Source organism: Rhineura floridana, chromosome 6 (genome assembly GCF_030035675.1).
Source record: "Rhineura floridana isolate rRhiFlo1 chromosome 6, rRhiFlo1.hap2, whole genome shotgun sequence".
Lineage (NCBI taxonomy): Eukaryota > Metazoa > Chordata > Lepidosauria > Squamata > Rhineuridae > Rhineura > Rhineura floridana.
In genome coordinates, this window is record NC_084485.1 from 18,535,983 (window position 1) to 18,552,092 (window position 16,110).

Sequence of the window (16,110 nt, forward strand, 5' to 3'; positions counted from 1 at the left end):
GAAGGGCACCAGGCTATGAAAGCCTGCTGTACATTAAGGGAATTGGGGTAGGACACCACAAGAAGATGTCATTTTATATAAATGCATGTTATACACATTTTTATACACATTTTTTGAACTGACACTGCACCACATAATTCAGGGAAATGTGCAATCCAATTGTTAACTGTGCTGCAATCTGTGTATAAATCCAGGCTCATATTAGGGCAGTTTGTTTTAAAATACGGATCCCAAAAATCAAATTCTCTTCTATCCCATCTTCCCACCCATCTTCCAAGAGTGAAATGAGATGCATTTCCTGAAGACTATGAGTTTCTTCACAACCCCAAGTAGAAGTTAATGAAGTGGAATGGGGACAGGGGAACTCTGAGTGATACCATAGGGACATACATAGAACAGAGAAAGCTATCTTTCTACCAAGTCCAATCATTGGTCCATCAACCTATTGTCTGCATTTATTGGCAGCAGCTCTCCAGGGTTTCAAGCAGGATATGCCAGGGTTTGAACCTGGGACCTTCTGCGTGCAAAGCAGATGTTCTGTTGCTGAGCAATGACCCTTCCCATCATGTCACATGTTTGGAATAACCAGATGTTATGGGTTGTAGGGGAAAATGCAGGTTTACTATTTTGTGCAGGAACCCCATCTTCCATAACTTCATATATAGCCATTACAAGAGAACTGATTTGACTGTTTCCCTCTGTAATCCTTTCCCCTAGATTCATTTTTTTTGTTCTCTCACTGATTTTAGTATTTGCTTTAGAGTGTTTTAATGCATATCTCTTAATTATCTTTGATGAGGTCACTGCACGCTGTAGCTTTGACCTTTTTGGCTTAATTAACCTTTGGCTTGAACACATTTCTAAGTGGAAGGGGGATTCTTAGAGGCTGAGCCATGCAAGAGAAGCTCCTTCACAGACAAAGCCTCACATCTGCTGAGAGATGCATGACACTGACGATTACGCCAATTATTTGTCCTGCAGTACGAACTCTGCTCAAGTGGCTTTTAAGGAGATCCTTACAGCAGAAGCACAACAAGGCTGACTATTGTCCAGGTTTACATCAGTAAGAAGCCAGGAAATTAAAAGCCCCAACTAATGAGATGTAGTTAGCTAATTTGGTTCTAGGTGGTGCATTTGTAGGAAGTTTTTCCTGCTTGTCCCAAAACTGGATCCTAAGCTCCTGGCCTCTACACTCATCCTGCTTGGCCCATGCCTTGCTGAGTCCTAAGAAGATAAGAAGAGCCCCACTAATGCTACGCCAGTTACACTGTCTTCCAGTCCATATCGGGGCCCAGTTCAAAGTGGGGAAGAATTCCAAGTTCTCTCAGTTAACTGTTTTTCCAATCTTAAATTAACTTCTCTGCATTATGACATCAGTGTGTGATTAAAAGAAAAAGAGCCATTCGCATTTTGTGTGCATTTCATCTAATACGTGATTTTTAATGTAGTTTTGCCAAAGATACACATTTAAGCAAGCAAGTTTACCTAACATAATTCATTTTATATTCCTTTTTGTGAACTGTGTTTTTGCATGCACCATTCCTTAATATAATTCGATTTTACATTATTTTCATCAATTAAGCATGTTTGTGTTTTATTTTCCCTACTATAATTAATATTTTCCCATTGTTTTCACGAATCAAGCATTCCTGTGTGTACTTTTCCCTGGTACACAATTTTTTGTGTGCATGTTTTGGTCGCAGAACTGCATCACAAAGTTCAGGGAAATGCACATTTTGAAGAACAATGGCATTTTGGTTCACATATTGCAGAGCTGAGGAACCTGTGGTCCTCCAGATGTTGGACTCCAATTCCCATCAACCCCAGGCAACAGAGCCAATGGTGAGGGTGCTGACTATGACTGCATTCAGACAAGTGGTTTATTGCGTTAGGTTAACTGATTATAATGGTAGTGCTTCTGTCCCGATTTCTAACATTCCTTTCATACTGTAGTACCTGTTGCATTAAGGAGCTGTGGCTATTTGACCAATATAGTGCATGTTGCACTAAATTTCATTGAAACCACAATAATGAACAAAGGACATCTTACTGTTGCCCACCTGTTATGCAGATGCACTGGCACAATTTTTGTCAGGTGAATTGATGTGAGCCTAAAGAGTGGGCACTCATTGCATGCTGGGATACTGTATCACAGCGTGTCTCATAAGCAGCTGCAGCTAACACAAAGCTACCATGATTTTCTGGGTTTCAAAGTTTGCAAATGGATTATTTCTGGAAGCATTTATCATGGAAATGAACACTAAACTTCCACCATATTCTGCTAGATTCCCAGGTCTCGCTTTTACATCATATGAAAGATCAGATAAAATGTGGGAATTACGTTGTAAGGAATTGTCGGGGGAATGGAATAACATGCAGTGTGAATGCAACCTATGTTAAACTCAATTTAGGAGCCCACACAACATGCCAACAGCCAGCAAATTGAATTGACAGAAGTGTAGCGTAGGCAAAAAAAGGATGCCCCCAAAGGCCAATCAGAGAGCACTCTAAAAATTCCTACTCAGACCTAGATGCTGTCTGGCAAGACTCACGCTAGGGATGGAAAGATCTGTCCATTTCTCATTTTTCCAATTTTAATTTCAGGTCTCCACATTTCTGCAGCAATTTGCGACTTTTTTTTTTTTAAAAAAAATCCTAATGAAAATTCTCCAGTCCGAATTTCTTCTAACAAACAAATTTTTGTATGCCATTTTGACCAACGTACACATTTTTGCAAGCAATTTCTCATCATATACTGCATTTTTGTATGTTATTTCCACTCGTATATTCATTGTTATGCACACTCTCCCCTCACATAAGGATTATTGTAAACATTGTTTGGTTGGCAGACTGCATTGCAAAATTTGAATAAGTGTGAATTTTGAAGGGTGGTTGTGTTCTGGTTCTCATATCGTTTCAGAAAATGTGAATTTGATAGGTTTGGCTTTAAATGCAAACTGAATCAATTTTCTCAGCCATCCCTAACCCACACTACTCAAAGGGTAGGTGGGAGATACTGAAAGAGGTGAAGTGCAAGTGCCCCAAACCTCCTAGCCCAAAGAGGCTATGTGGGGAAAACCTCAACCCCTCCCTCCATGGGGAGACCTTGCAAGTCTTCTTCCTAAAAGGAGGTGGGGTAAAAATCACCCCCCAGCTAAAGGCCAGGAATGGCATTCTCCAAGGAGATCAGCCTGGTGCCTCCTTTTATTTTAATCTTTGGGTGACAGGTGAAGACCCCAGGCCTTTATTTTCCTTGAAGATTGTTCTAATCTGGCTTTTAAGATACTGCTGCCTTTTAATCTTTAGGTCTTATTATTGTCTTATTATTATCTTCCCTTTATTGGAAAGTATATAGAAAGGCAGTGTTGAAATATCTGTCATAAATAAATAGATAAAATGGATAAACAGAATCAGACTACAGGCAGCCCAGAATCCTGTTGGTCACAGCAGCCAACCAGATGCCTTTGGGAAGCCCACAACTGGGACAAATTGAAAGAACCAGAGAAGAGATTAAAAGAGCATGTTGGCCAGTTCCTTGCTGTAGATAGGACCATCCTTCCATACATCATGTGCACATCCGGTTCTGCAACTCAGACCACAGATTTTTGGTAATCTTGGTTGATATTTTTTGGATAAGTTTACAAAACTTTCATAATATTTTTTTCCCAAGAGGCACCTGTCTTTTGGGCAGTGGGAATTGCTATGAAGCATGCCATGGTCAAAACCTCAGGCCATCCATTTCACTTTTGCCCTTCCTGGAGCCTTACTCAGAATTGTGCATCAACCTTCACCATCCTGGTGTCCTCCAGAAGTATTGGACTACAGCTCCCATCAGCTGTAGTAGCTGAGGCAGATGACAGCTGTAGTCCAAAACACCCAGAGGAATCTAGGTTGGCAAAGACTACTGTGCAGCAAAAGCTCTTGTCAGATGTGTGTTCCAAACACGTGCATAGGCCTGTGAGAATGCACGAGGCTATCTCTGCCCTCCCCATGATGCTTCATGACCCAGCAACACTCCTGAACCAACATGTGATTGGCTGAATCTGAAGAAGACCACCATCACTGTGCATAGAGTTTCCAACAGAGGGATGGGAACTCTGATTGGCTAGGATTACTGTCCCTGTGTTGAAAACCCTACCTGTGAAGAGTAGCCACTTCAGACTCAGCCAATTGTGTGGTGGATTAGGAGTGTTGCCAGCATGAGCACCGTCATTCATGGAGTTGTTGCTGTTATTGTGATATACTGTACAACATTAAAAACAGTTTAAAACAAATTGCAGTCACAAGGATAAAGTGGGTCCTAAAAATATACTTCTCAAATGTCAAACGCCAGGGCAAAGAAGAGCATCTTCAGCATTCACCAAAAACTGTATAGTGAAGTTGCCACATGCACCTCTGCGGAGAGGGACTTCCACAACTTAAGGAATGCCCCAAGGAATGTTCTCTCCTGGGCCACCACCACCCAAGCTTCTGAGAGTGGCCGAGAGGGTCCGTAGGGAAGGAGGTGTTCTTCTAAATATTTTGGGCCTAAGTCCTTTAGGGCATGAAATACTAATGTGAGCACCTTCAATTGGGCCTGGAAACAAACTGTCAATCAGCGCAGCTGTTTTAAAAGCAAGGTTTTATGAATTCTGAATAGAACCCCAGTCAGTTATCTAGCTGCTACATTTTGGACCAGTTGAAGCTTTCCCATAGGTCTCTTCACAGGTTCAGAAATCAACACCTGAAGAGGATTAAAATGTTGCTGTGAAGGGAAAGACTTTTCAGCCCACTGCTGCAGTCCAAAGGCTTCCTTTCCTTGCCATTTGCATGGCTGATGCTGCTCACTTGCATGAGAAACAGGCATGTAGATCTCCAAACGGCAGGACACTTCCACCTCAGCCTGGTCCTTTATTCTTCCTAACTATGAACTTCTATCTTGACCATGTGGATTGAAAAAAAGGCTTGTGTCATTTCCACAGATGATTTTATTTCACAGCCCTACTTTACCAACAACTCCATTTCAAATACCGCTCAGAGAATCACGGAGCCAAACATTTTAGCTGGATTGTCTTAATGACTATTGTCATTTTGAAAGCATTTCTGTTGCTTGTCAGTTTCAGAAAAGTTTGTACTATGGTTGCCAAAAAATGAGGGTGGGGGAATGGTAAAAAAGAAAAAAAATCCCTGTGCCTATGAATAAACCTGGGCAGCTAGCACTGAAGGCCAATTCATTCATAGTAAAAGGCTGAACTTGCTAAATTGATGCATCTCCTTGGCACACAGTCCAGGAATGTATAGTACTGGCACTCTTTCAAATGTCTGTCCTGTAAAGGAAGTCAATGCGTTGGAAGAAAAACCACAATGAATGCATCAAAAAGTCAATATATACTATAGACTTGAACTTCTCAAGGAATGCTAATGAATATGTCTCTTGAAACAGAAAAGGAAAGTTCCAGCTGATAACTCAGAAACAATATTCAGATGTACACACCTTAATCCTAGCAATTCCCGTGCTATTGAATGCGGCTCTTATTGATTGCCAGTATTACTGACTCATAAAATGCCCATTGGTTTAAAGGCTAGCATGGGTACCAGTTGGCAGCTGCCAGGAGAGGCTCAGGAGACAGTCAATGAGTTGCATCACCCACCCTTTCCCCCCACACACACACATACCCATCCCAAAGCTTTCCTGGGTTTTCATCACTTTTTTCTCAAATGGGAACTGTTGTCTCAGTATTGTCAGGCCCAGGATGCGACTCAGGAACCAGACCAGAGGTTGTAGTTAATTCGTGTTTTATTAGAGTAATGTCCAACAAAGACTGCGCTTTCTCATGAAGCAATACAGGGATACAGGTCCTGCGACATTGGGAGAAAGTTGACAGAGCAAGGGGCTGCTTCCCACCTGTTCTTTAAGAAGGGGCTAAACGGGCGCGCAACCTTTCGCTCCTCCTTAACTCCCCCTCAGGTACTGCCCGCCTTCCCCCCCTTCTCTCCTGTCTTTTCAACCGTCTGCGTGTGCGTGGTGAGGGGAGAGGCATCACCTCCTCCTCTTCTGAAGTGTCCGATTCCCTTATGGGTGATAAAGGAGGAGCTGAGGGTAAACCATCTCTCCGCCTTTCTGCTGTGATCAGCCCTCCCTCTTGCTCTGAGCTGCGGAGAAGGGAGGGCCTGGGAATGTCTGGGGGGGATTCTAAAACTTCAAGGCTCTCAGGCTCCCCGTTGCTAGGCGACCCTATCTCTGGCATGTCCTCTGTTTCGGCTTCGCTCCACAGAGGGTAAGTTCCTCCCTCCTCCCTCTGCCAGCCATTTGAATCCTCTTCTGACAACCCCCCAGGAGCCCAGCTCATCCTCCCGACACCATCCCCCTTCTCAAGCTGTGCCCCCCTCCCCCTGTCTGGCTTGGGGCGGTGAGGAAAACGTTGATGGAAAAGCTTTACTAACTCTGGAGCATGCACATCATCTGCATTTTCCCATGATCTGTCAGCCACTCCATAGCCCTTCCAGTGAATCAAATACTGCAGCTTGTGGTGTCTAATCCTGGAATCCAAGATTTCCTCAACTTCAAACTCAAGCTGCTCATTTACCAGGAGTGGGGACCCAGGAGGCTCCTCCGGCCGCAGCTCACTGGGAGGGGCAGCTTTCATCAAGAGGGATCAATGAAACACAGGATGTATTTTAAACGTGTCAGGTAGCTTCAGCCGGTACGCCACGGGATTAATTTGAGTTTCTATTTCAAAAGGACCCACCCTTTTGTCTTGTAATTTTCTACATTTGCCCGGCATCTGGAGGAAACGGGTGGACAGCCATACCTGGTCTCCTGGTTGGAGGGGGGGGGCCTCCTTCCTGTGCAGGTTAGCAAATCGCTTGTACTCTGTTTTGGCTTCGTTTAACTGCTGTTTCAGTGTTTGTTGCGCCGCTTGCAATTCTTTTAGGAAGTCCTCAGCTGCCGGTACCAGCATTCCTTCTGAGCTGCTTGGAAAGACTTTAGGATGGAATCCATAATTCGCGAAGAATGGGGTTTGTTGAGTGCTGGAGTGTAGAGAATTGTTGTAGGCGAACTCAGCAAAATGCAAATATGATACCCAGTCAGTCTGTTGATAGGACACATAACTTCTTAAATATCTTTCCAAAACGGCGTTCAAGCGTTCCGTTTGCCCATCTGTCTGGGGGTGATGGGCGGAGGAGAGTTTTAATTCCGTCTGCAACTGTTTCCACATTGCTCTCCAAAATTTGGCTGTGAACTGAGTTCCTCGGTCTGAGACTACACTGTTTGGCAACCCATGCAGTCGGTAGACTTCTTTGATGAATAACTTGGCCGTTTCCTTAGCCTCTAAGGCCCCTGCACAAAGGAGGAAATGCGCCATTTTGGTGAGTAGATCTACCACGACTAAAACGGCTGTCATTCCTTGGGATTTGGGTAGATCAGTTATAAAATCCATGGAGAGATCCTTCCAGGGTTCATGTGGGACAGGTAGCGGTTGTAACAGTCCTGCTGGTTTTCCTGTTTGTCTTTTTGTCCGCAGACAGACAGAACAGGACTTTACATAGCTTTCAATATCCCTACGCATTTTAGGCCACCAGAAGTCCTTGGCCACATTCTGAATGGTCTTGTAAATCCCAAAGTGTCCCGCTGTGATGGAATCATGGCACTGGCGTAGGATTCTGAGCCTTAATTCTCCTTCTGGCACATATCTGGCTGTTTTGAACCATAATAGTCCATTCCTCCAGTGAAAGGTTACTTCTGAGTCTTGACTTTGTCCCGTCTCCTGCCCATATTTTAGTACGTCTGCATCTTCTTGTTATGCCTTTTTGAGTTCCTCTTCCCACGAAGACTGGCATGATCCCAACATTAATTTCTCTGGCGGGATCACGTACTGAGGCTGGTCCTCGGATTCACTTTCTTTGTACTGTGGCTGTCTGGATAAGGCAGCTCTCTGGTTTTTGGCTTGGGCATGGTAAGTGATCTTGAAGTTAAACCTGGTGAAGAACTGGGACCATCTTATTTGTCTCTGGTTCAGTTTTCTGGCAGTTTGGAGGCTTTCCAGGTTCTTGTGGTCGGAGCGCACTTCGATCTGATGAGGGGCCCCCTCTAGGTATTGTCTCCAGTTTTCAAAAGAGTCCTTGATGGCCAGCAGCTCCTTCTCCCAAACTGTGTAATTCTTCTCTGCAGGCTTTAACTTCCAAGAGAAGTACGCACAGGGGTGCAGCTCCTTTCCTTCTTGGTCTAATTGCAGAAGGACCCCCCCGATAGCAAAATCTGAAGCATCTGCTTCCACGATGAAAGGGCGGGTCGGGTCAGCAAAGTGCAGAATGGGCTCAGAAGCGAACCTTCTCTTCAGCTCCTCAAAGGCCTGGGTGGCATTCTCTGTCCATTGAAACTTCTTCTTTCCCCTTAAACAGTCAGTCAGAGGAGCTGTCAATTTGGAAAACCCTGGAATGAACTTTCTGTAATAATTGGCAAACCCCAAAAACCGTTGTACATCCTTTTGGGTGACAGGTTGGCCCCAGTCCAATATACAGCTTACTTTCCCTGGGTCCATCTCCGCGCCTTCCGCTGAGATTCGATATCCAAGGAAGTCTAGAGACTTGAGGTCAAATCCACATTTCTCTAATTTAGCATACAGGTGATTTTCTCTCAGTCTCTGCAACACCATCTTCACATGCTGGCCGTGGTCTTCCTGGTTCTTTGAGAACACCAGGATATCATCTAAGTAACAGATTACATATGTGTCCAACAAGTCTCTAAACACGTCGTTCATGAATTTTTGAAAAATTCCTGGGCTTCCACAAAGTCCGAACGGCATGACCAGGTATTCATACTGTCCGTAAGCGGTCGAGAACCCTGTTTTCCATTCATCTCCCTGCTTCATCCTGATCAGATTGTACGCTCCTCTCAAATCCAACTTCGTGAAGATTTTTGCAGAGCACAGTCGGTCCAACAACTCTGAGATCAGGGGCAGCGGGTAGCTGTTGGGGATGGTGATCTGGTTCAATGTGCGATAGTCGTTACAGGGTCTGAGTTCCCCCCCCTTCTTTTTCACAAACAATAGTGGCGCTCCAGCAGGGGATTGTGAGGGGCGTATGAATCCTCGTCTCAGGTTTTTATCCAGGAATTCCTTCAGGGCCTCCCTCTCAATCTCTGTGAGAGAGTAGATTCTCCCTGATGGAATGCTGGCTCCTGGCACTAGATCAATCGCACAGTCGTAAGGGCGGTGGGGGGGTAAAGTCTCTGCCTCCTTTTCATCAAACACCTCTTTGAATTCTTCATACTTTGGCGGCAGGGTCACTTGCTCGATCTCTTGCACTGCCCCCGCTAAGGTGTTCTTGATTCCTTCAGGTTGACAGTTCTCCTGGCAATACTGTGAGGTGAACCACACCACCGCCTCCTTCCAACTTATTGTGGGTTCATGCTTTGCTAGCCAGGGCATTCCCAGAATCACCTCAAAGTTCGAGAGATCTAACACGTATAGCGAAATGAACTCTTCGTGCCCGGGGATTTGAAGTTTCACTTCCTCCGTGGCTTGTGTCACCCCTCCTGACTTCAGGGGTCTCCCATCGATAGTCTCCACAGCTAGGGGAGCGTTCAGTTTCCACCGGGAAATTCCATGATGCTTGACTAACTTTACATCAATAAAATTTGTGGAGGCTCCACTGTCAATTAAGGCAGTGGAATTAAACACCACTCCTCTGGAAGTTGTAATCCGAATAGGCAAGACCAACACCCCCTTTGAGGGAGGTTGGATCGTTGGGGGGCCTTTATACAACGCTGCCCCCAGTCCACCGGCCTGCACGTGGACTGGGTGTTCTAGTTTCCCGACGGCTCAGCTTTCCCCCCTTTTAGTCCACAGTCTCTTGCCACGTGGCCCGGCTTTGAACAATAAAAGCATAAACGTTCTCGGTGGCGTCTTTCCTTTTCTTCTTCCGACAGTCTTGGCCTAGCCCCTCCCTGTCCCTCAGCTGCATTACCTGCCATTCCTGCAGAGGGAAGGGTCTTGCTGCGAGATGCCGAGGCTGAGTATCTCGGGACCTCCTGCTTCCTTTCCAGGTGCCTTCCTTCCATCCGGTGATCTATCTGTAGGCATAGCCGGATGAGCCCTGGTAGGTCAGTGGGGGGGGAGGTCCTGGCCAACTCATCCAGGATTTCAGCATTTAATCCACTCCGGTACATAAACATCAGGGCGGCATCATTGTAACCAGTTTCCTGGGACAGAATTTTAAAAGTGTTAGTGTACTCGGATACAGTCCCTTTAGCTTGCTTCAGAGCGCCTAGTTGCCGCGCTACTGTTTCAGCTCTTTGCGGGTCTTGGAACATCTCGGTCATCTCCTGTATAAATCCTCTGTATCTTCTTAAGACAGTATCTTTTCTCACAAGATACGGAGTCACCCATTTTGCAGCTTCTCCCTCCAGGAGGCTAATCACGAAGGCCACTTTAGCCCCATCGTCTGGAAACTCCATGTGCCTGACATCCAGATATAACTCACATTGAGCCACGAAAGTTGCCAACTGATCACTTTGTCCCGCGTATTTTGGGGGCAATCCAATGGGAACCTTTACTGCGGCAGCTGGAGGGGCTGTTTGCATCTGGTCTATCGTGGCCTTCAAGGTTTGATTATCCGTCTTCAGCGCCTTGACTGCTGCTAGCAGGGCTTGGACATCCATCTGCAATTCAGCTACCTTAGTCCTCAGGAGTTTCACTTCTTCCGTCTCAGAAGTGGGGTTCGTCCCCCCCGCTGCTCCCTTTGACATCTTGTCCCAGTCAAGTGAAGAGAGCGTTGAGGGTGATTTAGGTGGCTCTGTCAAGCTGTCAGGCCCAGGATGCGACTCAGGAACCAGACCAGAGGTTGTAGTTAATTCGTGTTTTATTAGAGTAATGTCCAACAAAGACTGCGCTTTCTCATGAAGCAATACAGGGATACAGGTCCTGCGACATTGGGAGAAAGTTGACAGAGCAAGGGGCTGCTTCCCGCCTGTTCTTTAAGAAGGGGCTAAACGGGCGCGCAACCTTTCGCTCCTCCTTAACTCCCCCTCAGGTACTGCCCGCCTTCCCCACCTTCTCTCCTGTCTTTTCAACCGTCTGCGTGTGCGTGGTGAGGGGAGAGGCATCACCTCCTCCTCTTCTGAAGTGTCCGATTCCCCTATGGGTGATAAAGGAGGAGCTGAGGGTAAACCATCTCTCCGCCTTTCTGCTGTGATCAGCCCTCCCTCTTGCTCTGAGCTGCGGAGAAGGGAGGGCCTGGGAATGTCTGGGGGGGATTCTAAAACTTCAAGGCTCTCAGGCTCCCTGTTGCTAGGCGACCCTATCTCTGGCATGTCCTCTGTTTCGGCTTCGCTCCACAGAGGGTAAGTTCCTCCCTCCTCCCTCTGCCAGCCATTTGAATCCTCTTCTGACAACCCCCCAGGAGCCCAGCTCATCCTCCCGACAAGTATTCATTATTCAAGTCCAATAGCGCATCATAATTTTCCTACCATTTATCGCTCTTGGCTTTTCCCTCATCCTTTGTCTTCAAGGGGCGTTTCAGACAATCATCCATGCCTTGAAAGTGTGTGTGAGGATGGTCATGGGTAGGGATGGGGGAGCAATTTGCTTCAATTGGCATTCAAAGGTGAACTAACCAAATCCACACTTCTTGAAACAAATGGAAACCCAGTTATCCTTCAAAATTTGCATTTCTCTGAATTTTGCAATGCAGTTCTTCAGCCAAGCAATGTGTACAAAACTGAAAATATTGCACTAAAGTGTGCATACAAATGCACATAATAGTGAAAATAACAAAAAATGAATTGCATTAGAGGCAATTGCTTTATAAAACTGTAAATCAGAAAAAATGTATACAAAAGTTGGTACATTAGCAGAAACTCACTAAAATGCTGGTGAATTTTCATGAGAATTTTTTTTAAAAAAATTGTAAATTGATGTGGAAGAGCGGAGAACCTTATTTAAGACTGGAGAAATGAGAATCTGAGATATACCAAAACTGACATAGTCACCCATCCCTAGTTGTCAGACTGCATGTGCTAATTCTGTCCTCACAGCTGACCCCACAGCCCTCTGTATTTGGCTTTACATAAGGGCAGGGATTATAGACACTAGGGGACATCCTCCCTCACATGGAGAAGCACTATATCTGTACTAATACAGAGTAGGGGAACCTCAGGCATGGGGGCCAAATGCCTCCTGTACCAACGTAAAATTTACATTTATTACTCTGTCCGCTTTTGCCTCTAGTCCCACCCACAATGTGGCTCCCAGATGTGGCTCCTGGAATGTTGCCCAGAAGCAAATGTGGCCCTCAGACTGAGTACTAATGTATGCACATTTAGCCCTTTCACATGTCAATTGAAAGTGCAAGTGGCAGGAGGTGTAGACATAGTGCATGTCAGTGGGGGTGGGACTATTCTGAATGGCCTTGCAACCTCTCTCAAGCATTGTTTCAAGGCATGTGTGAATGGGATTAGGTGAGCCATTGTTTGTTGTTATGTGCCTTCAAGTCAATTACGATTTATGGGGACCCTATGAATCAGCGGCTTCCAGTAGCATCTGTCATGAACCACCCTGTTCAGATCTTGTAAGTTCAGGTCTGTGGCTTCCTTTATGGAATCAATCCATCTCTTGTTTGGCCTTCCTCTTTTTCTACTCCCTTCTGTTTTTCCCAGCATTATTGTCTTTTCTAGTGAATCATGTCTTCTCATGATGTGTCCAAAGTATGATAACCTCAGATTCATCATTCTGGTTTAATTTGTTCAGACACCCAATTATTTGTCTTTTTCGCTGACCATGGTATCTGCAAAGCTCTCCTAGGTGAGCCGTTAGAGATGCAGAAATCTAATCCCCTGAGTTGGGCAAAATAATCCCCTCCTGTCTCTGACCCTATAGAGTTTTCTACACCTTGCTCTATTGGACTAGGCTTAAGGAATGCACAGCCTCCTGATCCTGGGGGCTGGAGATGGCAACCACTTTCAATCAGAAATGGATTTTTCAGGGTTTTGAAGCACAGTTTTACCAGACACTACTGTGAGATGCTGGTACACACTACAAGGAATTGTGCTTGTTTCATACTGTCTGATTTGCACCACAAATCAACTCTCTGAGAAAACTGTTATTTGTCTCTAGCCTTCAAGGGATAAAGACTGTACTCGTTGGCACAGGCTATCACAGTGAAGTTTGGCTATGATGAAGAACCTTGTTTTAGTGCTTGGACTGTTCTCAGGGGCCATCATAATCCTGGTCCTGGTCCAAACCTTCTGTTCTCCAGACCTTATATAATCAAATCCCATAATCCAGCAAGGGAGAACCAGCTGTAAAAGTATCCATCTCTCTATGTCCATAAGATCAGAACAAATCAAGTGAAGATATAAGAAATTTGTATATGGGATGGGAAATCTGGGACCATCCAGATGTTGTTGGATTCCAACCTCCATCAGCCCCAGCCAACATAGTAGTAGTTATAGTAGTAGTAGTAGTAGTAGTAGTAGTACAATGATGATTTAAGAGGCATACATACCATTTTTGAGAGCAATCATCTCACAGAGCAGTTTACAATCACAAAAATGCATGAATAACAATCAATAAAATACAGCATTCCATTGCAATCAGAAAATAAACATAGGCTAAAATAGGCTAAAACCAGCATTGGATACATGGCTCAGCCATTCTAACCCATCAGCAGACCTCACACTTTAATCCCCAAAGGCCATTCTGAAAAAGTATGTCTTCAGAGATTATTTAAAAGAGATTAGCAATGGGTCTTGCCTAATTTCCCAGGAACTGTTCCGTCAATGAGGGCCACTGCAGAAAAAGCCCTGCTCCTTGTGCCCGCCAGCTGAATAGCTGTTACCGACAGGTATCTCTACAGGCCTCCAAAGTAGATATTAGAGTACAGGTAGGTTGGCATCGGTGCAGGCAATTCTTACAGCTACCTGATACCAAACTATTTAAGGGCTTTAGTCAGCAGCATGGCCAATGCACATTATGTTAGTTGTAGTCCAGCCACATCTGGAGGGCTAAGATTCCCTGTTCCTGATTTAAGATCTGCACTGAATATTCTCCAGTTGGGATTTTCAAATAAGAACCAGCAGTTTCAGAAGTGTAGCTCCCCTGTAAACTCTTTCACTTGGTGAATGTTCACCCTGTTTCTGATCCTGTTTCTGAGCCGTTGTTCCCCTTGGTTGGAGTGCTTCAGCATGCATTCCTCCCCTAGTGGTGACTGCTGCTTCCTTCTTGGGCTAGTCGTAAATTGGGGGGAAAGTCACAAAACCAGGCAGCCAATCTGATCTAACTCCATGATGTGGGCACAGAGGGCAATGGAAAGTGAGGACAATGTAAATAATCTAGCTCAGTACCGTCTACAGTGACTGGAATCAGCTCTCTAGCACAGCAGGAAGGGAACATTCCCAGCCCTGCCTGGAGATGCTGGGGATTGAACCTGGGACCTTTTGCGTGCAGAGCAGATGCACTACCACCGAGCTATGGCCCTTCTCCAAAACAGATGAACCTTTTCACAAGAAGGGTAAAACCCCACCATCACCAGAAAGGAAGTATTTAGCTGAATAGCATTGTGGAAAGTGTGTGTTGTCTCTTCTCAGCTCTAATATATCCATATCTTAAGTGGAAATGTATGTTGTGTATATACTTGAGTGATTCTGACACTGCATTTTATAGCAATCCCAGAACAGCCAAGATAATAAATAGCATTGAACAGGAAGGCATTGTAAATGCGAGATTAATGGGTAAAAATGTTTATGTTGAGTTTTTTCCTCATCGATAAACTACTCCTTGCACCTATTTGCATTTTAATGGCTACCCTCGTTCCGAAGTATAAAAATGCAGACTTTTCCCAGCTGCTCTTTAAATGCTACATTATAATTTGGAGGAAGCATAATACATAATTATATTTAATAGACACGGAATTGATTGAAACACTTAGCAGAAACAGAAAGGGGGGGGGACGGGAAGCCAGGCCTGATTTTGTAAACATGCCATTGTACAGTAACCCCTGATGAGTTTGTTCTTAAATCTCCTAATTAATTTTTAATTAAAAAGCTCAAAGATGCTATTATACTCCTTGTCGTAAATGGCAGCCTTATGTAAGTGCAAACGATTTCAGTTCTCAAACAAATATCTCCCATTAAAGCCTCTGTTAATGATGGCTCTGGTGTGCGGTACAGTGGCCATTTGAGCACCAGCAGACACCACAGTTCAGAGTAATCATTGTGCAGAGAATGTGGCTGACTTTTATTCTTTTCTTAATGTGTGTCCTAGATATAGGTTTGTACAGGACAGTATAGCTTTGCACATGACATGTACATTCAAATTGTCAGTTCAGCCTTATGTTTTCCTGGCCCTACACAGTCACATCTATATATAGATCTGCAATGAAGTGTTAAATGATGAGTGGATCCTTGATTTTGTTGCCATAAAGCAGGGCTGGGAAACTTGTGGCTCTCTAAGTGTTCCTTGACTCCAACTCCCATCAGCCCCAGCTAGGATGAGCAATGGTCAAGGATGATGGGGCTTGTAGTCCAACAACATCTGGAGGACCACAGCTTCCCCATCCCAGCCATAAAGGCACATGGGCAACTTGGTGGCAGCGTGTTTAGTGCATTCAAAACAAAAGCAGCCGTCTGTACTGGAAATATGCAGAAGAGAGTTGTGCAGTGAGGAGTAAGATGTTGGTGAACCACTCTTGCTTCTTTCATGGCTAGAGATTCTTTGGGGTCTAAGCCTTGTAACAGGTTAATTTATATAAATTAAATAATAATAAATAAATATTTTCCTCTTATTCTATAAAATTGTGGCTGTATGCAGAGATTACACTGCTGGGCAGAGCTTGGGAATGCTTGTCATTTCTCTTGAGAGAGATAAGCCTAGTATAGTCCCATGGTGTCCACCTGGTATTGTACGGGGCTGGAAAGCTGATTAGTTATCTGTCTTGGCTACTCGCGTAAATGCTATCTTGACCTTGCAGATGTAAAAACATTGTCAAGATTATTGATGTATAACCAAAATAGCAGATGTGATTAATTAGAGTACAACAGTATATGAAGCCCTGCAAATACCTCCAGTATTGGAACTCAGACTCAGCATAGACCCCAAATCCCGGGAAGGTGCTACATATTGTATTGGCCAG